The 25148-nt window shown below is 42.7% G+C and overlaps 1 protein-coding gene and 1 long non-coding RNA gene across 13 annotated transcripts in view; one reads left to right on the top strand and one right to left on the bottom strand.

Annotated features, from left to right (window-relative positions):
• The window catches only part of LOC132452391 (B-cell receptor CD22-like), a 39519-nt gene that overhangs the window by 6846 nt on the left and 7525 nt on the right, over positions 1 to 25148 (top strand). The gene's annotated exons all lie outside the window — the stretch shown is intronic.
• The window catches only part of LOC132452399 (uncharacterized), a 75022-nt gene continuing 63870 nt past the window's right edge, over positions 13997 to 25148 (bottom strand). The window contains exons 1-13 of one of the 10 annotated variants that reach the window (XR_009524308.1): positions 22288 to 22895; positions 18179 to 21883; positions 17833 to 17927; positions 17118 to 17498; positions 16939 to 17021; positions 16758 to 16836; positions 16371 to 16458; positions 15998 to 16159; positions 15534 to 15609; positions 15359 to 15437; positions 15174 to 15285; positions 14743 to 14864; positions 13997 to 14557 (exon numbers count right to left, since the gene is read on the bottom strand). This is a non-coding gene — a long non-coding RNA (uncharacterized LOC132452399). Of the gene's footprint in view, positions 14558 to 14742; positions 14865 to 15173; positions 15286 to 15358; positions 15438 to 15529; positions 15615 to 15997; positions 16160 to 16370; positions 16459 to 16757; positions 17022 to 17117; positions 17499 to 17832; positions 17928 to 18178; positions 21884 to 22287; positions 22898 to 25148 lie in introns of those variants that run through there. The other 9 variants (XR_009524305.1, XR_009524306.1, XR_009524311.1 and 6 more) reach the window with 9 other exon arrangements.

The following is a 25148-nucleotide window of genomic DNA, read 5'->3' as shown; positions in this document are numbered from 1 at the left end:
ATAGTCAATTTCCCGCTCAATATCATTTAATCTGTCATTGTCTATTTTTCGAAAATAAAGATGGTTTAAAAAAGAAATGCCTCGTAAATGTGCAATGATAAACTGCACTTACAGTGGAAACGGATTGTCCGTCTTTTCGTTTCCCAAGGACAGAAAAAGGTAACGTTCTTGCTTGCTCCTGTATGAATGGTCCTAGGCTACCTGAGGCTTCACCTGGTAAGGAAAGTTGCGCTGGAGCCCGGGTAATATCGCACATGGCTTATTCAAGTTGCGCGCTAGACATTCTCTAAAGTGTCGAGACTCAAGCACTTAACTTACCTTAACCGATTGTTCCATACAAATGGTTAGTTAACGATTTAACAACTTCAACATCTGCTATTACAGTCGTTATTTTTTTGTAGGACTTGGGCTAATGACCTTGCACAGAGGGAAAACCATCTACACCACTTGTCATTGATTTCTATGCATTCACTGATCTTTACAGATGGGTTTGTTTTAAGCCATTGAATATAATTGCTCTGCCATGCAACACATTATAAGCTACACATGTTTGTTAAATGAGAAATATGGTCTGGGTCACATTGAAACAGTAACAGTTGTATAACAGTAATTATACAAACATTATACCAACATTGCAACAGGCAAGTTTATTCAAACATCACACTAACAAGAACACAATAAGAACAGTAAATAATAAAAAAAAAAAAAAGAGAAATGATTTAACAACACTGAACAGAGGCAGGGGAAAAGGACAGAGGAAGAAGACTTGTCCGTTGTCACAGCATCAAGGTCCGACTGTAGAGATCAAGAAAGGAAGAGGCATGAGGAGAACAACAGAACACTGCTCTCTAGCAGACTGTTTACTGATGTAAACTAAATTGATGCAGTCTTAAAATTATGATTCTAATCCAGGTTTCTATTTTAGGAGAAAGAAATGGCTCATAATCGTTAAAAAAAAAAAAAGCTTTATCATCGGCACTAGTGAGGATTAGAAAAAAACACTCTGTAAGTAACATACATATGTAAAACATTCGCGCATTTCTTTTTTTTACATTAGCTCACTTAAACTCTGTAACTAGGGTGATGTCATCACATGTTTTTAACGCCTTTTTAGAACAGATACGTGACCTTAAAAAATGCAATATTCAGCTGAGTTTATTATCTTAGCCCCACCTTTTGATAGCAACTTTCAAATTACTTGACAAAAAATTACATCGTGAGAAAAGTGGATTCTGAGGATAAAACTCTGTTGGCTCCCATTCATTCTGGACTCGCCTACGAGCGCCCCGAGTGGTCAGAGATTATTACTGCAACCAGTCCAGAAAACCAGAACTAACCCGCGAGTGCCCATTCTCCTCATATTAGACATTCTCTGATAAAGCCCAATACTCAGCTCAAGTAGCCTATCACAACTTCCCATCAACATTACGTCATGACCGGTGGATTTAGTTCAGCAGTCAATCAAAGGGTCTCAGAGGGTCGGCAACATGGACGACGAGAGACTGATTGTCGAAGTGGAGCAACATAAAATAATTTATGAAATAAATCCTCCTTTTTATAAGGACAATGTCAGAAAGGACAAAGCCAGGCATTTAATTGCAGTAGTTTTGGGAGTGGAAGGTGAGTACATTAGGTTTAGGATTATCGCGTGATCTCGTGTGAATACGGCTGGCTCGCAAGGCAGCGCTTTGCGAGGCAGCGCTACGCTGCCGTTACGCGCCCGGTGGGAATTGACGCAGGGTAGAGTTCGCAGCCGTTCCGTGACGCGTACATCCCCGGTGGAAATCAGGCGTAAGGTAGGATATGTGCTAAGGTAGGATGTATGGCTAAGGTAGGATGTGGGGCTAAGGTATGTGTGCTAATGTAGGATGTATGGCTAATGTATGTCTGTTTGGCTAAGGTATGTGTGTTTGGCTAAGGTATGTGTATGGCTAAGGTTTGTCTAATGTAGGATGTTTGGCTAAGGTAGGATGTTTGGCTAAGGTAGGATATGTTTGCTAAGGTAGGATGTATGGTTTCTGGGAAGCAAACAAAATGTACAACAATCAGCTCGACAATGCATTGCCACAAATTTAGTTCAATAATAAATCTTTCAACAAGCCTTATAAGGTTTCATAACAAAAGACAACAAGACCACAAAACGCACAGAAGGAGTTCAAGGTACAGTTCTCAAGGTGTTCCGTGTCTCTGAACAAAGGAAAGGGGTATGGTCACAGGTGAGGCTTAAATAGTGTGTGGCAGGGCAGGGAGTAATTAACTGATTGATATGGGCAAATTGGGAAAACGAAGGGTCAAATAAAGGGGTGTAACTCTGGGTCTGTGAGGTGAGGAGGGAAGCAGAAATCTTCCAAACAGCCGCCCCCAAATTTGTCCAGGTCACGCCAGAGGGGTTTGTCTTGGGGCAACAGGCGCACTTGGTGGAACAACCTTTGCAAATGCAAAGGTTGTGGAAGTAGGACAGCCAATGCAACAATAATATACATGTACTATGTTACTTTTGCAAAAAATGAATACATCAGATGAAAAATATATTTAATCCAACATTGAAAATATAAACAATGTTGGCCGAGCCACATTGTGTTTATTCATGATGAAACTGCTCCCCTCGTTCCACAATGAGCCCATGCAAGCTTGCGCCAAATGTGGAAAGTTGATTTCAAATAAATATTGAATATGAAACTAACTACGACGGTAGTAACATGAGGTGGCGAAACTTTGACAGGATCCAAGGTCTTTGATGCCTCTGTTGAAACCGATGGTGGTTAAAGTTGTAATAGTTGTAAACATGAGCTCTATTGTTGAAGAAAGTGGCTGCTTCGGAAATATATCTCAGGGGGGGCAATTTTTCTGATAATGATTAATGTGACCCATTCAATAGGTGCGTTAAGCAAGGCAGTATCAATTTGTTGTTAGATGATTCATTCATAGAGAGATCCTTCTTGTATCCACTAGATGGCAACTCCATAAACAAAAATGGTGTAGCTCCACAATTAATTATTTAAATGAATCTAATGTTGAATGATGTAAATAAGCTAAACAGGAGAAAATATGTCGTGCAACCTAAAGACAGGGGCAGCATATTAAAAGGCACCCAGTGCAACTTTATGTAAACATTCAATGAAAAATAAACATTCAATTTCTAGTCTTTTTTACACGTAGTAAGTTTCAATAACTCCATACCATTACATATCGACATTCAAGGAGCAAAGATGAGACGTCGTTGTGTGGTGAGAACTGATAGAAAATCGTAAACAACAACAATCGCCGGTGGGGAGAAGCCATTTTTCCATTGACTGGAAGCCTGCTTTATTTATTGTAGGTTACAAAAAATAAAGAAAATGGCAGCATTGTTGTTGTTATCGATTTTGTATCAGTTCTCACCACACAACGACGTCTCATCTTTGCTGCTTAAATGTCGGTATGTAATGGTATGGATTTATTGAAACTTACGTGTAAAAAAGACTAGAAATTGAATGTTTATTTTTAAGCCTCGAAAGTTGCACTGGGTGCCTTTAAGTCAAGTATTAATTGACTAACCTTGAAAGATTTGGCCTACAAAAGAAGTTATCACAATGGTACACAGAAATAAAAAAATGTACATTCCTCAACATTGCACAAACATTGTCTTTTCATGAAATACAAAATAAGATGACAATACAGCATCTTGGTATTTGTTCAGATTGTAGGATCAAGAGCTTTCACAACCTTTACAACATTTCAAAGGTAGTGCAGTCAAACTATCTTGGAGTTGTTGGAGTTGAGTGTGTTCAATGTTCACCCTCCCAAAAGGCGCAAATGTCATCTCAATGTGTCCCACCAGTCGATACCCAAGCAGTGCTGTCTGCCGTGCTGCCGTCAGGGTGGAAGAGGGTCAGCAGAAGACGTTGGTAGCTTCTTCACAGCCTGTTATCCAGCTTTTTCTCTTGTATAAATTTGTTGAAATTCCTCGGGTTTATGACATCCCCTCCTTTGTAGAGACCTGTTTAATTATTGCAGATTATTTTGAAAAAAGAGAGATTAAAAAAAAACAAGGCAGGTCTGTGGCAGATCAGCGCCCCAGTGCCCTCAATGGGCGAGCCGCCACTGGTTGAGGTAAAATACCATATTGTTTTATCTGAAATCATGAAATATTAACGCCTGGAAACGTGTTTGTTTCTGGATGTCTTGTTCTGACAATGTGGACCATATATGTGTTGCTGTGTGCAGTTCATGTGAGAGAAGAACATTTTTTAACACAAAGCTGAGAATCGACTGGGCTACTGTCAAGGTGAACACGACTGCAACAGTCACGATGACCAAACCACAATTCGAGGAGAGGAGTCAGTTCTGAGAGATCACATAACGATATCCTACTTATGTAGCCAGCCTCGACTGCATCGGCTAATTCTGCAAAGTGTTAATGAGCCGGGAGACAACTGCTGCGCACGAACATACACGGAAACGCACGCACGCACACACGCGCTCGTGTGTGTGTGTGTGAAACTCAAAACTCGACCATTTATTCGTTAGAGTTGGATTTAAACTCAATGCAGGAACACTATTGGAGTGGATCGGACGAATATGGGAACGAAATTAATTGTTTGGAGTGCCGCGGCAGAACGAATGGGCGCATTCATATCGGCCCAAAGGCAATACAATGCGCTTTACAAATGAGAAAGGCGAGAATATAACCTGCCCCAAACCCACCGTTCTGTTTCATTGGGGTTTGTGGGTTCTTCAATAATGACACATTAGTTACTTAGAGATAGAACTTTACTGTTATATTTTGAGCTTCATTCATGTTAAAGGAAAGCCCACACTGGACCGAAAATCGGCGTTGGTGAGAAAATCGGTGTCGGTGACATGAGTATTTGGTGTGGTCGCTCAAATCGGCCACGTCGATTCATGTGTAATCGGCCATTCGAATCGGTCATTCTTTTACCATTCTGCTTGGTGGAGGGCTTGCATCAATAGCGAATCAGTGATCCCGGAAGTGAGGATGTTAAACATACCAGATAAACAGTGTAATCGAAGAAGAGGACCTGCTACTTCCGGTTTTCGTGTTTTTTTGCCCACAGTACAGATTAGCGCCGCCTGTTGTATTGGAGACATTACATCTCGCGCAAGCGCGGAACGTACGGCGTCGGATGTAATCCCGTAGGTGTGTACCGCCCATGTCGGTGTTTGAGTCGGCCAGATTAAATAGCCCGACTTCATTTACCGACGCAAATCGGGCAGTTGGTCCGGTGTGTGGTTGCCTACAGGTAACGTATATCTATCAGCTTCCGGCTTCAGCAGCTTACTTGACTCGTCTAACCGGAGTGCCCCCTGCTGTCAGCACATGATAAGATATACAAAATGTGTTTATAACCTAACATTACTGTTGTTTACTTGTTAAAGGGACACTGTAATATTTTAAGTCATTTATTACCTCAAATCAACGTATTCATTCATAAATAAGTCCTCATTGGTGTAAAATTATCTCTGCCAAAAATCTCACTTATCCTCCTGAACGAAGAATAATTAATATGTAGTTACATGGGACGGGTAAGCTTCATGGAGGCTTCCATGTTCTTCCGGTCTATGAACTGCCGAGAGGGACAAAAAGCACTATGTGGTACAGGAAATGCAAACGCGTTTTCACTCTGAGCCAGCGTGAATGATGAATGAAATAATTCACTATCTTGCTCGAGGAGTAATTACTCATACATCATTAGCTTACACTAATGATTCAATGTAGTTTGAAATTTGTTTGAAATGACGAACCTCATCATCACTCGAATGACTCGATGAGGTAGTATTGGATGTCATGACAGAGCTTCTTGGCACATACTGCCCGCCGTAGTTTTTGAACAAGCGATCACTATTAGTTTGAATGCAATATACAATTGTACCACACTTTTTTCAGTCTCATGTTCGGCCTTTGTGCTTCCCCTCACAATGATGTCCTCCATGGATGTGTCCACTCCGTCCAGGTCTTCATAAATCATGTGTACCGTTTTGTGATACACTTCTGGCGCTGATACAATGCCAAATGGCAATCGCAGGAACCTGTATCTGCCAAAGGGACTCCTGAATGTGCACAGTTTTGCACTTGCTTCGTCTAACTTCAGCTGCCAAAATCCTGATGATGCATCTAGCTTGCTAAAGTACTTAGGATTTGCAAACTGTGACATTATTTCCTCTCTTGAAGGCAGTTTGTAATGTTCTCTGTTCAGATCTCTTGGATCCATACAGACTTAGTTTTTTGTTCTTTTTCTCCACAATAACAAGAGAACTCAGCCATTCGGTTGGTTCATCTATCTTTTCTATCACTTTCAGGTTTCCCATCCTCTCCAACTCTGCTTTCAGCGGCTTTTGAAGAGCAAATGGCCCTTTCCAGCGGCACACTTTTGTCCACTCTTATGGCCCTTTCCCATTCCTTTGCTCTAAAGAAAATCTCAGCCCTAGCCCTCGCTGTTGCGCGTGCACGCACCGTGGAGCAATGTCCCAATACCACTTTAAGGTAGCTTTAAGGGGTAAGAGGGAGGGCTAACATCCCCTCAAAATTGAGATTTTCGATGGGCACCCTCAAAGCGATTCAGTTCTGAAAACGGAAAATCAAGAAATATCCCAGACAAGATGGAGGACGAAAAGATGCGACAGGATTGGAAAAACACAAATGTAAGTATTTTCTCTGTAATTAACTAGTAATTATTTTATTAATTATACTCTGCAGCCCGGCCGTGGGCTTCGAAGCCCGGCCAAGGACTCTCGGAAGATCGCGAAAGTCTGTGGCCGATTTTCGCGGAAGATCGCGGAAGTCCCCGGCCGACTTTCGCAGGCCGCCCGACCCCGGTTCTCGGCCGGGATGCATGCCCCATCACGGGCTTTGCATCCCGGCCATCGACCGGGCTGCAGACCGGGCTGGATATCATGTCGTATGATATCCAGATCTTCCATGTTCTAGTGACTCCAGGTTAAAAATAAGCTTTACTATACTAATATATTAGATTAGATTAGATTAGATTAGATTAGATTAGGCTTTATTGATCCTTTTGGGATGACTCCCTCAAGGAAATTGATTGTCCAGTAGCTTACAGAAAGAAACACAACACAATATTAAATTAAATTATATACAATATAAGATAAACAATACACTCTAATATAACTATAAAAAGTAAAATAAAAAGTAAACAGTAAACAATAATTATAATATAAGATAAGATAAACAATAAACTCTTAACTAAATAACTATAAAAAGTAAACAAAACAGTAAACAATAAACTCTTATCTAATATAGAAAGTAATTTTAGTAATATTATTAGTTATTAATTATTAATATTCTATAAGTAATATTATATATACTAATATATATATTATATTAGTAATATTCTATAAGTATTATTATACTAATATATTATATTATATTAGTAATATTACATGGTTAATCAATGTATTTTTTGGCAGTACTATATTGTGTACATAGCTATTATATATTGTACATAACATATGGCCATATCACCCAGTTCTGGCATATAATTCCTAATTCCTTCTTATTCGTTTTCTTTCAGGACATTTCAGAAACGGGATTGGGCCTATGTGTGTTCCTGAGAAAGGCAACCGAGACCCTGTAAAAGATCCTCATTTTCATTCATCAGCTCATCACAGTCTGTATTTTCTTCACTTTCTACAACAAGCACTCTCTTGACTAGGTTCAGTCTCACACAAGCAGATAAACCTAGTATGGACTGCACATTCTTCTGCACCACTATGAATGCTAGCGTATGCTTTTTATCTTTGTGCGTCACTTTTACCATGCATTTTCCTTTCAAAAGGTATGGCTGCTCCCGAGTAGCCCTTTACTTTTGTTTTTGTTGCATGTATTTTAGGTCTGGGTCTTATTTACTTGAACACTGCCTCTGATATCACATGTACTTGAGCTCCAGTATCCAGCTTAACATCTACATTTTTCTCCGTCAGTGTTGTTGTCCAGTCCTCTTCCTTTGTGTTGTTTTCCATCACTGCATCCACATAGAATTCCTCTGTGTCATTCAAATCCACTGTATGGACATTGCTTTTTTGTGTTTGACTCTTACAGCACCGGGCATAATGGTTATCTCTGTTACAGTTGTTGAATTTTTTTCCATATTCTGGACACTTTTTAGGTGTGCCACATTTACCACACGTCTTTCCTTTTGTCTCTGTTTGCTGGTTTTGCATCATTTTCTACTTCAGGGGCGGTACACTTCTTTTTGAAAGCTTGGCGTGCTTCCTTTTGCACCGCATCTATATTGCAGCTTTCACTTAAGTTATTTTGCTTGAGCTTTCAACGTCTCTGTTGCTCTACACAGAGTTAATGCTTTTTCTAAATCCAGATTGACCTCTCTCAATAGCCTCTCTCTTAGACGATTATCTGGAATCCCGCTGTCTGTCTGTTATTAAAGAGTCTGTCAGCCCTCCAAATTCACATGTCTTGCTTCTGTTCCTTAGATCTGTCACATACTGATCAATCGTCTCGCCTGTTTTCTGTACACATGTGAAGAATCTGTGCCTCTCACACGTCACGTTTCCCTTAGGTTCACAGTAAGCCCCAAGGTTCTCCATCAATTCATCCAGCTTCATATTGTCTCCAGCAGTAGCAAAGGTGAAGTTATTATATACTTCCAGCTAGTGCTGTGCGATATATCGAATATACTCGATAGATCTCCAAAATAACTGTGTGAGATACATACAATTATTATATCGTAAGTATCGAGTATTTTACGGTCATCTGGTATTTTTCAAGCGGCAACCGAGACTTGGCATGGTTTCGTGTTTAAAACATTCTCCGATGGCTTTCTCCCTCTCCCTCATGCAGTAACGTGAGTGAGGGGTAAAAAAAAACACTTGCGTCACACTCACCAACCAATCCCACGCGACATCAAGGTACGGAAGGGAGGGAACTAATTTTCAAGTTTCTTACGGTTTGCAGCGCCGGCCGGCTCAGTGTAGCATACAGTATCCTAAGCCAATTCAATCCACAAATGAAACATGGAAGCGGTTGAACTGCTGGTTCCTAAAATAACTAATAAGGGTTCAGTGATCTGGCAGTTTTTTGGATATCGAGAGGAGGACGTGGAGCAAAACACGCCAATGCTTGTAACGTCTTTTCTGATCTGATGTCGTCATGGTTACCAGCTGCTTGCTCCGTAACAGTTACACGCACAATCAGAATGCAAGGTGCTCCCTCGTCTTATGCTACTTTTCTAGCTATAAGTTAGCCTCGGAAAACATCTGTTTTTCCCTACTTCAAGCAACCATAAAGAGTTAACTGGGACGTGTCTGCGTGGTTTGTTGTGGTTTGTTGGGGAGAGGAGTTATCTGTCTGTCGACCCCGGCAAGGCACTGGGGGTAGAGGGCAGCACACCTACAAATTCTAAATAAATTAGATTCAATGGGCTCAAAAATATCGAACACGTATCAAAATGAGTTTATAATATTTTAGTTTAATTCATTGCAATGGCCTACATATATAAAAAATGCTGCCTAAATTAGTTATTTGTGAAAAATATTTTTAGATGACTCCTTAATGAGCCTTAATGTTTATAAGCCTCACCCCCGCCCTCCTCCTTGACCCGCCTCGCTCCACCTCATTTGCATTATAGCTACAGACACCAAAACAGCGCATTTGGGGGAAGCTCAATGTGCCACTGGCTCGGAGTGGCTGTAACTCTGCACCACGGCTGAATTTCGGGAACGTCTTTGAATACAGTGTTAGTTGCCCACTAATACCTATATTAAAGAATACATCAAATAGCATGTCATGGGACCTTTAAGCAACTCCTATATTGTAGCCTGTATTGTACTGAAGGCCTACCTGGTGTAATACGCGTAAATGTATCATACCTATTAATAATAATTCATAAAACGAATTCTGTGTGTGTGTGTGTGTCGGTTATGATGGAGCCTTGTTTCATCCTGCAAACTGGTTTAGTCTCTAAAACCACGTCATTTTCGAGATTAGACTAACACGCACAAAATACGCCCTCTAGTGTCTGATGTGAATTTTGAAGCAATTGAGATCAAGGTAAAACGCAGCTGCAGGTTACAGGGGTGTTTCTAGGTTTCATAAATATCCGGGGAGCCCAGACGGAAAATAAAAATGCCAAAATTATTTCTATGCTTTATTTTGCATGAATTCTTTTTCATAATACTTCACCTAAATAAACAAAATGAACAGTTTATTATAGCTTAAAATTGCTACCTGACTGCTGTGCGGCTTTTACCCAAATGTCTAGAGTTCCATTCAAGTTATTTCAGAGTAAAATTAATTCAAGTGAGACAGACTTTACACACACACATATGACTGGGGATGGGATAGGATAGGTTAATTCACTTGCGGTGGTAAAAAGGTTACGTTTTTAAACCGTTTATTCTCTTGCCAGAAGGTCGATCTAGACTAGTACTTTTAAATAATTCTAAATATTTTTACTTTTATTTATTTTTCTAACCCAAAAATTATATTTGGGGCTAATTAAACACAGGGTCTGTGATTAGGATGTCTGGGTTCAGGGTCTGCGTTCAGGGCCTAATCGATCAGGTAAACACACGTCCTGCCGTCCTCCGAGCTATTTGCAGACAAACTAGACCAGCCCATGAACATTTAAAAATGTCAATTCAAACATTCCTGTATAATTAAGGTGTATGACAGCTCCCTCTGCTGGACAACAGTCTCACACCAAACTACATTTTCCGTTAGAACCAACGTAGCTATTGGCGCGTTTCCACTGTAGGGTGCGGAACGGATCGGATCGCAAAGGTGCGGATAGGGTCGCGTTTCAACCGCCAAAAGTGGGCGTGACCCGGACTTAGCCGTACCCGTTTTGGCCAGTTTTGGCCTCGTTTTCAGGACTCCTCCGTTGGGGTACTGAAAACGAGACCAGACGCCTGAAAGGGTCCCGGGAAATTCTAGCTACACACCCCCTCCGTTGATTGGTCGACAGAATCATCACTTCCGGGCAGGGGCGCCGAAAAGGGGGCATAAAGGAGTCGGATTCTAGCGGCCCATGATGGAGGGGAAACAAACAGTAGCCTCAAGGTATTATTCTTTACAATTAACGTGTCACGTAAAACGCTTGCTTGGGCGAACAAGGAGGTGGAGACGTTCGTCTGCATTCTTGGGGAGGAAGACTGTTTACGTAGCTGCCGCGGCAATCGACATCCGGCCTACCACAAAGGGTACTGTCGGCAGTGGAAACGCGACCTCGGAACTGAGCTGGGCTATACCGCCCCCTCCCTACCGCACCTTTGCGATCCGATCTGCACCCTGCAGTGGAAATGCGGCATATAGTACATAGATGTGAGACGGGTTGGTGGATTGAACATGTTGTAGTAGCAGAGAATGGCCTGCGGGGTAGAATGTAGGCTACATTGTTAAATACATGAATAGGCTTGAATTTAGTAGTAACACAGAGGTTTCATATTTTTACAAAAGGGATTCTGTGAACATTGCTACGGAAGAGGATTAGGGCCACACATGTAAAAAAAAAATAAGTTCTGACTTTATTCTCAGAATTCTGACTTTAATCTCAGAATTCTGACATTAATCTCAGAATTCTGAGATATAAAATCAGAATTCTGACATTAATCTCAGAATTCAGAGGAAAAAGTCAGAATTCTGACTTTTTTTCTCAGAATTCTGAGATTAAAGTCAGAATTCTGACATTAATCTCAGAATTCTGAGAAAAAAGTCTGAATTCTGACATTAATCTCAGAATTCTGAGAAAAAAGTCTGAATTCTGACTTTAAAGTCAGAACTACGGGTATCTGTAAGGACCAACCTCCGTGGGAGAGACACTTTAGCTGTGTTCGAAATCGTTCCCTATACACTCGTTCCCTATTCCCTATATAGTGTACATGATATATATATATATTTGTGTGACGCAGACAGATGCGCCCACATCAAGTAAACAAACCGGGCACTCACGACGAAAGCTGGAGGTTGTATTGATGTTGAATGTTACATTTCCTTGTTTAATTAATTTTGAATGTTTAATATTCTATGTTAAATCCCAAATAAATTGTTGACATTTCTAAACGAAAGCCGGAGACTCCATCATTAAATGTATTCGTTTTCGCGGTTATTCGGCTTCTTCTTCTCCCCTGGAAAAATACAACCGCATTGCATTGTGGTATACGGGAGTAACATGTAGGGAACATTGTATGTACCCTATTTTAAGTCCACTATATAGTGCCCTATATAGTGGACCACTGAGAATTCGAACACCCTAGAAAATGGCGTGCACCTTATTTGGTGCACTACATCCATGATAGGGAACGATTTCGAACACAGCTTTTGCTTTATGCAGTAGGAGGAAACCTATGGAAAGCCAAGAAGGCCACAATCCGGCCCTAGAATGGCGCGGTAAAAGTGTAAAACCGCACGGATTCTGTGCGGTTTGGCAAGAATTCCGTACGGATTCCGTACGGAATCCATATGGATTCCGTACGGTTTTGAATGACTAATAGCCGCGGCTATTAGTCATTCACTCCGGCTATTAGTTATTCACTCCGGCTATTAGTTATTCACTCCGGCTATTAGTTATTCACTCCGGCTATTAGGTATGCAGAACGAGCCCTCCCTCTTCTTTGCTTGACCACTAAGTTTGAAGGCTGTCTAACCAATCAGTGAAGAGAAATACCAGACTAAAGTAACACATTGTCGAGACTAGAGCTGCAGTGCCTCCATGTTTCGCCGTAACATAAAGCTGTGTTGTCTTTACTAGTTTCACTATAATGTAATGACCACCACTAGCTAGTGGATAATACATTTGTGTCTAGTACAGTGATATATTTGTATATGTTAGGCTATATATTGAGATGGCAGTGTGCGAAATACCGTCAATATTCGGGGATGCCCTCATCCCCAGATTGTTCTCGATATGCAGTAGCCAGCTAGGCCATAACATTACAATATTTCATGGATGCAAGCAAGCCAAGACAATCAATCTATATCTATAGCCTACATGACAACACACACACACACACACACACACACACACTGGTAAAGCAATAGGAGCCTGCATTGGCTAAAGTTGTTGGGATGCACGTTATTTTATAACAGGGAGGGGCAAAGTTGTGCATTACAATGCAAACACGACAATAATTGGCACCGCTCTTGCGCACTCAGAAGAACATGAACTGAATAAATGCCAGGTATATAGCATATCGAGACGGGCACACAATCAGTGCATTTGCAAATGAGAGCCTGCAGTATGACCGATCTTGTGACATTATTTAACCATCCATCTACAGCTAATACGATCAGACAGATACATCATTGATCACATATAAGCCCACAAGCCCAACATCACCACGGCAGGTGCGCTCTCTCTCGCACATTCACACAATCACTCCAACTTCTCCAACTCCAAGGCAAAGCTGTTTCACTAAGACCACAAACAACCACAACTAACCAGCCTACATATCCACAACAATGCACAACAATCAGTTCTATACATTGCGTCTATCTTCTGTTTGGCGCACATGGCTAATTTGCATACTTGCACAGGACTGTCGGCTCCGCTTGTCAAAAAAATAGAACGTATTTGTGAATAAATGCTTTGAATTCTGAATACTGGACTTGGTGAGCTTGGTGAGTTGGCTATGGGACGTGCACTTTTACCGCGCCATTCTAGGGCCGGATTGTGGCCTTCTTGGCTTTCCATAGGTTTCCTCCTACTGCATAAAGCAAAGTGTCTCTCCCACGGAGGTTGGTCCTTACAGATACCCGTAGTTCTGACTTTAAAGTCAGAATTCTGACTTTTTCTCAGAATTCTGAGATTAATGTCAGAATTCTGAGAAAAAAAGTCAGAATTCTGACATTTTTTCTCGGAATTCTGAGATTAATGTCAGAACTTAATTTTTTTTTACATGTGTGGCCCTAATCCTCTTCCGTACATTGCTGAATAACAATCATGTATATTAAATGTATTGCAGGAGTTTAGCTTGACATTAACCAAGTTAAAGGACAATTAAATGAACCGCACCAAACATATAGAAGTCAATGTGGGATTTTAATATATAAACAAAAACACATGACAATAGTTGAGTACACTTTTGTAAAGGAAAGTAGAGGAAAACATTTTCCCAAATGAGGCTTTTCAAAATGTCACCACCATTCCGAAAGCAAGTGAAGAGGTTTGTGTAAAAGCAGTCCTCCCTGACCAGCTCTGTCCCTGACTCTAAACCCTGACTCTCAACCCCTAAAGTTGAACCCTCTGAGGGCAGGAAGGCGCGCCTTCAGTGTAAAGGTTTGAGCCACAGAGAAGGAAGAAAAGAGGAAGTAGTAGAGAGTAGTGAAGTAGTGAGGTTAGTGACAGACGTGAGGGAAAGGCGTGTGGAAGCACACGTTACATGTGGGGTCAAGAAGATCACTCCCACTGGAGGTCATTGATCCATCAGCCTCAGACTGCTGAGCTCAGCAGGTCTTCTGGAGGAAGAGGCTCAGATGAACTGAGGAGACGGGACCAGCAGGATGTCAGGATCAGGGCGGGTTCAGCTCAGGTGTGTCTTCCCCCGACCAAACAAGATCAGGTGAGGTTCAGCTCAGGTGTGTCTGCCCGGAACAAACAAGGACATTGATTAGGTTCAATATTCAAATGATGCAACATTATCTGAACCAAAGATAATTCATTAAGGAGCAGGCAGGCTTTAGGGCGCCTTGCTCAAGGACGCATCACTGTATCCTGAGGACTTGAACCCAGCACCATTGGTTTGAGAGTTGAACCCCCAACCCCCTACCTAGTCCACTATGTCCAGATAATGCAAACTTATGAGGAATCCTTGATGGTAGAGTCCTGGTTGTCCTCAGAATTTGCCTTCCAGATGTACGGCTTCACCATCAGTCCTCCAGATTCCAGAGTCTCTAATGTAAGGTAACAAACACAGTAGTAGTTTGTCTCTAATGTAAGGTAACAAACACAGTAGTAGTTTGTCTCTAATGTAAGGTAACAAACACAGGAGTTGTTGGGCTCTAATGTAAGGTAACAAACACAGTAGTAGTTTGTCTCTAATATCAGGTAAAAAACACAGGAGTAGTTGGGCTCTAATGGCGTGTAACAAATAGCAGCTGTAGTTTGTCTGGTAAACAACCACAGTAGTATGCCGTAACTTATACTGGACAAACTAATCCTGCGTTACAAGTCCACTCTGTTTATTTCATGCAAACTTACGAGGATCCTGGTTGGTAGAGTGATGTCGTCCTCCAGAGTCTTTGCTCCTTCATCAGCTATCCACAGGCAGAGTCCTGGTCTGGAACAAACAGAGCAAGTCCGGCCCCAACGTCTGGAAACAAATATGTAGTTTGTCTTATTTTAAAGCCCTTTATTTCCACTTTGTTAGGTTAATACAAACTTACAATCCTTGTTGGTAGAGTGATGGTCATCCTCCAGATTCACGGCTCCCCTACCAGCTCGCCTCCGCTCCAGAAACACGTTCTAGTAAGAAAACACAGCGGTAGTTGGTTAACGCATGTCAAAGGAACAGCTGTATTTTGCCCTTTAAGTCAACCATGTAAGTAAATACAAACTTACGAGGAATCCTTGTTGGTCGATTCCTAGTCGTCCTCCAGCGTCTAAGCTCCTCCAGCAGCTCTCCTCAGAAAGAGTCCTGGTCTGGAACAAACAGCGGAAGTCTTGCTTCAACATGTGGTAAAAACAGATTTTAATATATAAACAAAAGCACTTGACAGAAGTTTAATACAATTTTGTAAAGGGAAGCAGAGGAAAACATTTTCCCAAATGAATCTTTTCAAAATGTCACCACCATTCCGAAAGCAAGTGAAGAGGTTTGTGTTAAAGCAGTCCTCCCTGACCAGCTCTGTCCCGACTCTAAACCCTGACTCTCAACCCTAACGCTGAACCCTCTGAGGGCAGGAAGACGCGCCTTCCGTGTAAAGGTTCGAACCACAGAGAAGGAAGAAGAAGAGGAAGCAGTAGAGAGTAGTGAAGTAGTGAGGTTAGTGACAGACGTGAGGGAAAGGCGTGTGGAAGCACACGGTTACATGTGGGGTCAAGAAGATCACTCCCACTGGAGGTCATTGATACATCAGCCTCAGACTGCTGAGCTCAGCAGGTCTTCTGGAGGACGAGGCGCAGATGAACTGAGGAGACGGGACCAGCAGGATGTCAGGTTCAGTTGGGGTTCAGCTCAGGTGTGTCTGCCCGGACCAAACAAGGACATTGATTAGGTTCAATATTCAAAAGATGCAACATTATCTGAACCAAAGATAAGTCATTAAGGAGCAGGCAGGCTTTAGGGCGCCTTGCTCAAGGACGCATCACTGTATACTGAGGACTTGAACCCGGCACCATTGGTTTGAGAGTTGAACCCCCAACCTAGTCCACCATGTCCAGATAATGCAAACTTACGAGGAATCCTTGATGGTAGAGCCCTGGTTGTCCTCAGGATTTGACTTCCAGATGTACGGCTTCTCCATCAGTCCTCCAGATTCCTGGTCTGGTTACAAACGTAATTTGTCTCCGATGTAAGGTAACAAACACAGTAGTAGTTTGTCTCCGATGTAAAGGTAACAAACAGAGGAGTAGTTGGGCTCTAATGCAAGGTAACAAACACAGGAGTAGTTTGTCTCTAATGTAAGGTCACAAACACAGGAGTAGTTGGGCTCTAATGCCGCGTAACAAAGTAGCAGCTGTAGTTTGTCTGGTAAACAAGCACAGTAGTATGCCGTAACTTGTACTGGACAAACTAATCCTGCGTTACAACAAGTCCACTCTGTTTATTTTATGCAAACTTACGAGGATCCTTGTTGGTGGAGTGATGTCGTCCTCCAGAGTCTTGGCTCCTCCATCAGCTCTCCTCAGCCAGAGTCCAGGTCTGGAACAAACAGCGCAAGTCCGGCCCCAACGTCTGGAAACAAATATGTAGTTTGTCTTATTTTAAATCCCTTTATTTCCACTTTGTTAGGTTAATACAAACTTCCAATCCTTGTTGGTAGAATGATGGTCATCCTCCAGATTCACGGCTCCCCTACCAGCTCACCTCCGCTCCAGAAACACGTTCTAGTAAGAAAACACAGCGGTAGTTGGTTAACGCATGTCAAAGGAACAGCTGTATTTTGCCCTTTAAGTCAACCATGTAAGTAAATACAAACTTACGAGGAATCCTTGTTGGTCGATTCCTAGTCGTCCTCCAGCGTCTCAGCTCCTCCAGCAGCTCTCCTCAGATAGAGTCCTGGTCTGGAACAAACAGCGAAAGTCTTGCTTCAACATGTGGTAAAACAGATGTAGTTGTCTGGTATATATGGTACAAACGCCGGTAGTTTGTGGTAGCAGTGTTCTACGAGAAGTGGCAGTGAGTGTGATGATCACTTCAGAGTCAAGCTCCATCTACCCCACGACAGAGATGTCCTTCACCAGGCAGGGCCTCCACCAGCTGCTCCACCAGGCAGGGCCTTCAGCAGGGCTCCTCCATCAGCTCCACCAGCACGGCTCCTCCTTCAGCTCCTCCATCAGCTCCTCCAGACATGGATTCCTGGTCTGGTTACAAACAGTTGGTCTCAGCATTAAATCACCTGGGGACGCAACACACCCCACCTCCTGCATCTGAGGTTCACTTGTAAAATGGAAGACAAATTTAAAACATATTTAAACACTTAAATTAGACAACGTCTGCAGATTGTCGCGTTCAGTAATTCATCCACTACGGTCGTAGCAGCACTAGTAACAATAATGGCTCATATGACTCCTGCATAACCCCGGTATGAATTAACTCAAATCACAGCTTGGCACAGATTTAAAGTCATTAGATGATCAAAAGCAGACCTAAACTACCGTGGATTTTAGTGTTTCAGATGAGCTTGGTGACGGTTACCCTCTGGTCCGGTGCTGCAGGCCCCTGGTCTCCTGCCTCAGTCTCCGGTCCACCCTGGCACCACAAGCCTCCGGTCCCCAGCCTCTCAGCCTCGCCTTTCAGATACAGCAGCAGGGTTATATCAGAATTTGCCCAACAATAAACTTAATTGACTCATCCGAAACCGAGTTACACAATTAATTGAACCATTATTTTATAACTCAAGGCTAGAAAAGACTTGAGACCAGACATGAGCATCCCGTTTTTGGGAATGAAGACAGAGAGAGTCCACAAGTTTAACGAAGTGGTTCAGGCCATGCATTGAAACTGACCTAAGCAGACTCTACTCACACACCAGAGCACTGACCTGTTCAGGACGACTTCTGACAGGAGGTGGAGGTCTGGCTCTGGCTGAGGAGGTGGAGGTCTGGCTCTGGCTGAGGAGGTGGAGGTCTGGCTCTGGGTGAGGAGGTGGAGGTCTGGCTCTGGGTGAGGAGGTGGAGGTCTGGCTCTGGGTGAGGAGGCAGACACCTTGGGACAAACTTTTTACCTTTTTAACCTTGTACAGTTCTGGATAATCTTCTACTGTAACATGTGAGAAGAACGGCCATTATTTTAGCTTTGATATTATCCAGTTGGTAACTCTGCAACAAAGTCGTTGTTTAACGTCATTCCATTGGGTAGGGTTTAACTTCTGTGGCAATTAATGGCCGCAGATATTTAGAACGTACAAAAGCTGAAGTAACAAACACTAAGCAGTATCGATATTAAATCAAATTTACTCAGCCATATTCAGGTGTTGGGTTCCGTTGAAGAACTGTCAAAATGTCTTCCAGCTTGAAATGATTTACAGCCTTCACCGATGTCAAAAATGGGCCCGCAAGTAGAAGGCCGTTTCGTACGCAGCGCGAGTCCCGTCAACGTGGTTAGAAGTACGGCGCAACCATCGAAAATTATCAAGATATTGTACGACGTACGTATCAGTATGTATTTACGTCTAACTGATCACTGTCTTGATTGTTTGTTTTGTCTTGTTTTTGTTTTATTTATCTATCTATTATTATTATTTTTCCACAATGTCTTGTTTTTAAACGATTTATGATAACTTTATGCTCTGTAAGGTGACCTTGGGTGTCTTGAAAGGCGCCCTTTAAATTAAATGTATTATTTATTATTATTTAATATCAAACTTAAGTTGTTTAAGATAAGGGGCAACAATTCCCAATGGAAACCGACTGAAAAATTGTTTCCGTTGGCAGCGGCTCGAGGTTGCGCAAATACAATCCAGAACGTTCTGCCAGATTCCCTCAGGGGACTCCGCTCCAACTAACTGCCAGGTGGCCTCTAATGTTTATCAAGACTACAACGTTCTATGCTAACCATTGGGACTAAATAAAGTGACCACACTCAGAAACCTCCACGGCGGGAAGCACAAACCGTCCGACCGGAATCCGAACATTCCGGCCGGAACCAACCAAAGAAAAAACATAACCAGCGCCTCACCTTGAGCTGAACGGAGGAAGATCCTGAAGTCCAGCGATGGTCTACATTAAAACACAGCCAACAGACTTACCTTGAGGAGATCTGTTTGTTGCTGTTGGTACCTTTACATTATTATGCACCCAGTGTGTACAAGCTATATCACTCAAAACCATACAAAGAACCAAACTACCATGTACGTCCCACAACAACTTTAAACCTCAAATCCTTGCCTAAGAACAATGGAATCATTCAATACAAAACCGCGTCTACATTTTACACTTATATAGATTATTCAGGGTACAAACCATACAGAGCAAATCTAAACGTTTAGCTCACAGAGAGCCAACCATAAGCCCTGCAACGTCACCTTGACCGCCTCATCACCAACAGCAAATCATGCCAGCCAGCCAACACATGTACAGGTCTAGTGAGAAGTGGGCATCTGAGCGAAAGGACTGCTCATAATAAATAGAAGCCCAATTACTGAACTATCCAATCATCTTCATGGTTTAGAGATTTACAGACTTGACATGCCATTGTGTTCTAAACACCTTTGTCTGCTCCCTCGTTACTTATAAAACTCTACATCTCCATCCCTAGAATGTTGCATCCTACTCATGGGGGTGTGGTCTGAGTGAGCAGAGATGCATGCTGGGATACAGTGCTGTCTCAAGTCTTCAGTTCTATAGACACGCCCCTCAGGAGAAACCAAGTGTTTGAGAATCTGTCGTGACATCAGTTGCATGAGCTGGAATATCCTTCAAGATGGCGCCAGGATACTCAGAGGAGAAAGGCCAAGAGGAAGATGTGAGGGTTCTTCCTCCCAGCCAGTGGAACACAACAACGGTCCTCATCAGAGTACCATGGAACACTTTGAAACATCCTCCTCTTTACACCTTGAAACCCCAGGGAAGGTTTCCTTACCTCCTCAGCTCGAAGAGCGCACTAGTTGGAGTTCCCAGATTGGTTCTGATTTAAGGGAACCAATCGTTCAGCTAGTCCTGTCCGAAACGAATACAGTTCAGCCTGAGAAGACGTGCAACTGAGAGCAAGACAAGATCCACAGGGCTCTCCATCAATCCAGCCAGGTAGGAAGAGCCGTCTCATTACAGGTCTGAAGGTTATCTTGAATATCCATTTAGGTCCCTTTCGTCAGACTCTCCTTTGGGAATTCCTTTTGGTGTCCATCCTCCATTGATCCTGATTGGGAATTCCTTTTGGTGTCCATCCTCCATTGATCCTGATTGGTCCTAGTTTGAAGTCACTGATCTGAACACGCCGCTTGCATCCTTTTACACTTGAGTTGGTTACCCTCCTTCCTGCCCAGTGTGTTGGATCACGCTCCGGAGCGTCGCTCTGGGCTCTTTATGTCTACTGGAGGCCCTTAAGTAAACGTGTGGCCGTCCATCAGGTATGATTTAATTGACCATTCCAATATCCCAAGCCAATCACACAGACCCCCGTATGAACATTATTACTGTCAAAGCAAGGCGGACACACACACATAGAATCCCATACCAGGTGGGAGACACACACACACAGTAGAACCCTAGCGATGACACACACACACACACACACACACACACACACACACTCCAACCCCAGCTCTCCTGCCAGGGCACCCAGAAGAGAACAACCAATGTCTCCAGAGAAGTAAATTACGTGCAACATTTTTCAGTGGCGTCCCACATTGGTGATGGATTATGCTTGGCGTCTCCAAAATGTGTCCCAAGGTGATTCAACGTCTCTGAAGTCGTGTCTTTGTAGTCCAGTGGTTTCCTGAATGAGGGGCCTTCACAGATGCAAACGGTGCAGCTTTAGTCAGCCTGAGGACAGGAAGGTCATCTGTTCAGAAGACCACCCAGTGGAGGGGGGTGGCTCTTGAGGAGCAGGATCCATATGGGGATGGCCCCAAATAAGACCTTCTTGGAAATGAAACTGTTCCTGAGGAGTCACGATGGCTGGAGGGGACTGTTGAATGTGTTCCATGGTTCTCTGTGTCAGACTGAAGTTGTGTTTTAGTCGTTGAGATGAGGAGCCCCCTCATCTCCCCCTGGCGTTTCTCCTTCTGAATCCCTGTCTCCATCTTAAAGAACATTCCAGTCCATGTAACTGACATCACAACGGTTTCTCAAACACTCGGTTTCCCCTGAGGGGGCGTGTCTACAGACCTGTAGACTTCAAACAGCTCTGTATCCCAGTATGCACCTCTGCTCACTCAGACCACAGCCTAATCAGTAGAGCAACACTCATGTGATGAAGATGCAGAGCTCAGGAGAGTAGCTGGAAAGAAGACTGAAGATATCAGAACCCAACCCATTACTCCAGCTTACAACGATAACTTGGGAGCCTGTAACCATTTTAACAAATCATTAAAACCAACATAAACCAAACACCCAAGTAACCCATGAACCAATAAAACATCCTTACCACTCAGATCAACCTTCAGGTAACGGGTTAACTCACCAGGAAGCCAAAATACATCAATGTGCCCAAGATTAATGAGAAACTTATGACTTACAGTTTGCAGTTCATCTTGATGGTTAAGTTGGGATACTCACAGAACTGCAGTTAAATATCCATGATAGACCTTTGAAGGAAGGAACAGGTTACACATGGTCCCCAAACATGGACACTATCCCACAGTTCAACAACTACCATCTCCATTAAATCAGATAAATGAATGACGATACAAATTCAGGGCTTTTGGGATCATCAAACTTTTAAATAATGATTAAAGATAATTAATTAATCCAGCTTTTTAAAAAAAATTATACTAATTATTGGACTATCATTAGTCAATAGTGATTTACCTCTTACTTTGACAAGTTTGAATGTATAGTCTCTAAAATGTTACTTGCAGGTAGAATCATTATTTAAATTTCAAATGAGAGTTAAACCACCACAATCTCAGATTTCCTTCACACATTATCAGTGAATTATATTCAACATACAAGTCACGTCAGTTGTGCTTTGCTACACAATTCTACTCACATCAGGTTCAGATGAGATGCTCCTCTTTACTTCAAAAAGTCTTTAACCTGTGAAACAGGAAGATATGTCAAATAAGTCACAACAGCCCTGCGTTTGGGAGACACGACACTGCCTAACAGTGGAGGACTCCAACGTACTGTCCGGCTCCCTCTTAAATGAAACGCACCAGATGCAACCAATTAACTGATTAAGAAAACCACTTGGCAGGCGAGCTGCGGCAGGGGAGCAAATTGCGTCCCTGTGTGTGTAGTGAGCGGATGTGGACAGCAGAGGGCGATGTTACCATACGAGAACATCTGCTCTCTGAGCGCTCTGCGAGATACCGTCTCCATTGCAACCGTAACTTGGCAGCATCCTGAACGGCCCTTTCAGGAGTGAGAAGGAAGCTTTCATCCAAGAGACCGGAGACTCATTCACTGGTTAAACTGGAGTCATCGCCTACCACCACACACACACACACACACACACACACACACACACACACACACACACACACACACACACACACACACACACACACACACACACACACACACACACACACCATACAGACAACAAACACAATACAGACATACATAATACACCATATAGATTCACACCGACCATATGCACGCACACACCCCAGATACATAGATTCACACACAATATTTATACACACAGCATTTTTTTTGCATGAACGTAGCTGGTGTTAAACACCACTGTCACCAATGTCAATTTACTTGCTCACAAGATTACATTATTTATGTATACCTATTTATGTTTGTGTTGAATCGTTTTTTTAGGGTCAGCCCAGCAAACGGAGGCTTTTGTGCGCCGGGTGGCGCACAAACATTTGTTTACCGGTGGAAGGGATAGTGCCACTATCCAATGTTGTAAAATTAATGCACAACCGATCATTTGCAATGTTTGTAATTTTTAATGAACGTATATAATTGTATTTTATATAATATACTTATGTGTTCAAACCACTGGTAGATTGTAGGCATATATGAATGAATTAATCAGATCAGTTAAATAATATATCCAAATAAATACATGTTTATCATCTCTTTCTTTGTCTTTTCCCCCCTGCATAATAGTAATCAACCGTACTGTAAATGTGATGCATGAATTAAGTAAAGACAATTTCACTTAGTTTTATAAAAATTTAATGGATTTTTCCTTTTAATAAAGACGATTCTATCAACCGCAACAAAGCTTTTGTGACTTCCCCAAAGAGGCTCCATGCGAAGGAGACATGACCGTATTCATAACAGACAAAAGTCAAATAAATATCGATCAGCTTGATTGCTGCCATGTTTTATTCATAAGCGCACATGTGTTTGCAAGCGGACACGCAGTATTAAAAAGCGGAAGCGGAAGCGCTTCCACACTAACAAGTCGTTTCAAAGTCTGAACGTTACAAACGCTAGGAAGCACTCGAGCTAGCACTCTAGTCTCATCTCCATAGGACGCGACTAGCAAGGACGCGTCCTAGCAAGGCTGCAGCCTTCACTTTGGGAAACAGCCAATAAAGGCGACGAGCCTTCTTTCCCATTAAACTGTAAACATGGCGTCAAGCGGTTCAACTGTTGGTTCACGTTGGTCCCATAGAGAAGTCGAGTGTATGTTAACCATTTGGGCAGACGGTGCGATTCAGGCACAGTTGTAGAAGACCCACAAAAATTCAGATGTATTTGGGAGTATCCGCGAATCAATGACTTTATTATGGTCCATGCAGCGGACGCTTAGTGATGACGTGTTACGACGTGATGACGTATGTACAAGAGCCTACCGTGGCCAGGCCACAGTTGCGACGGCCACGGCCAGATGGCCTAGTAGTGTGAGCGCAGGCCAGAGAACAATGGGGCCAGTTCAGCACGGTTAGGTGTGAAAACGGCCAACGGCCACAGCCAGATGGCCTAGGGTGCACTCACACTAGGACCGAACACGCACCAGACGAGGCAGACAGCCGAGTTGGAGAGACGCGGTAGGCGGAGAACGCACCAACCCGTACCTACGCCAATACGCTTCCCCCCAGGACTGAGTGGGAGAAGACGGGAGCGATTGAGACGCCGACCTCGCAGCCGGACCAGACCCGGAGACGGCCCCTTTCACCCCATAAGAGGAAGAACTTATGTTGTCTTTTGTTTGACCTTTTTTGCATGTGAGGCGAACAAATTAAAACCGTTGACCCGCAACCCTGTTTTGAGCGTCTCCTTTGAAAATCCCAGCCGCCGACGATCGGGGTTGCCACAATATACACGCACACACCATAAGTATACACCATATAGATACACACACACAATAGATACACCCATATAGATACACACCATAAAGATAAACACACAAAATAGACACACACCAAAGATTAACTTAATATAGATACAAACTATATAGATCCCCCCCAAACACATACACACACGCACGCACGGATCTGACTGGGGATAGGATAGATTAATTCACTTGAGGTGGTAAACAGGTTGTTGTTTATTCTCTTGCCAAAAGGACTATCTAGACTAGGCTACTTATAAATGTTTATAAATATATATATTTTATTTATTTATTTCCCAAAGATCATATTCGGGGCTAATTAAATAACATCCGAGGCTTTAGCCCCAAATAAAACAGCATAGTAGTGACGCCACTGGCAACAGGCCTCGCATATTAGACATTTTCCATCAATACATCATTTAGAAGTTTGGAATACCTTTTTTGACTAGCATTTCTGCAATCAAAGATAAAAGCTTTTAAATACCAACAGATGGCGCCATTTTTACATAGATTATTATTAACTCCAATAGTTCATATCTCATGGTTTGATTTTAGGGGGTCCTGAGAGTTGATCTTTACAAATCCTGTAAAGAATATTAGTGTGCAGA

Source organism: Gadus macrocephalus, chromosome 23, assembly GCF_031168955.1.
Source record: "Gadus macrocephalus chromosome 23, ASM3116895v1".
Classification (NCBI taxonomy): domain Eukaryota; kingdom Metazoa; phylum Chordata; class Actinopteri; order Gadiformes; family Gadidae; genus Gadus; species Gadus macrocephalus.
Note: the sequence above shows the minus strand (reverse complement) of the source record. Positions and strands in the feature narration are given on the sequence as shown.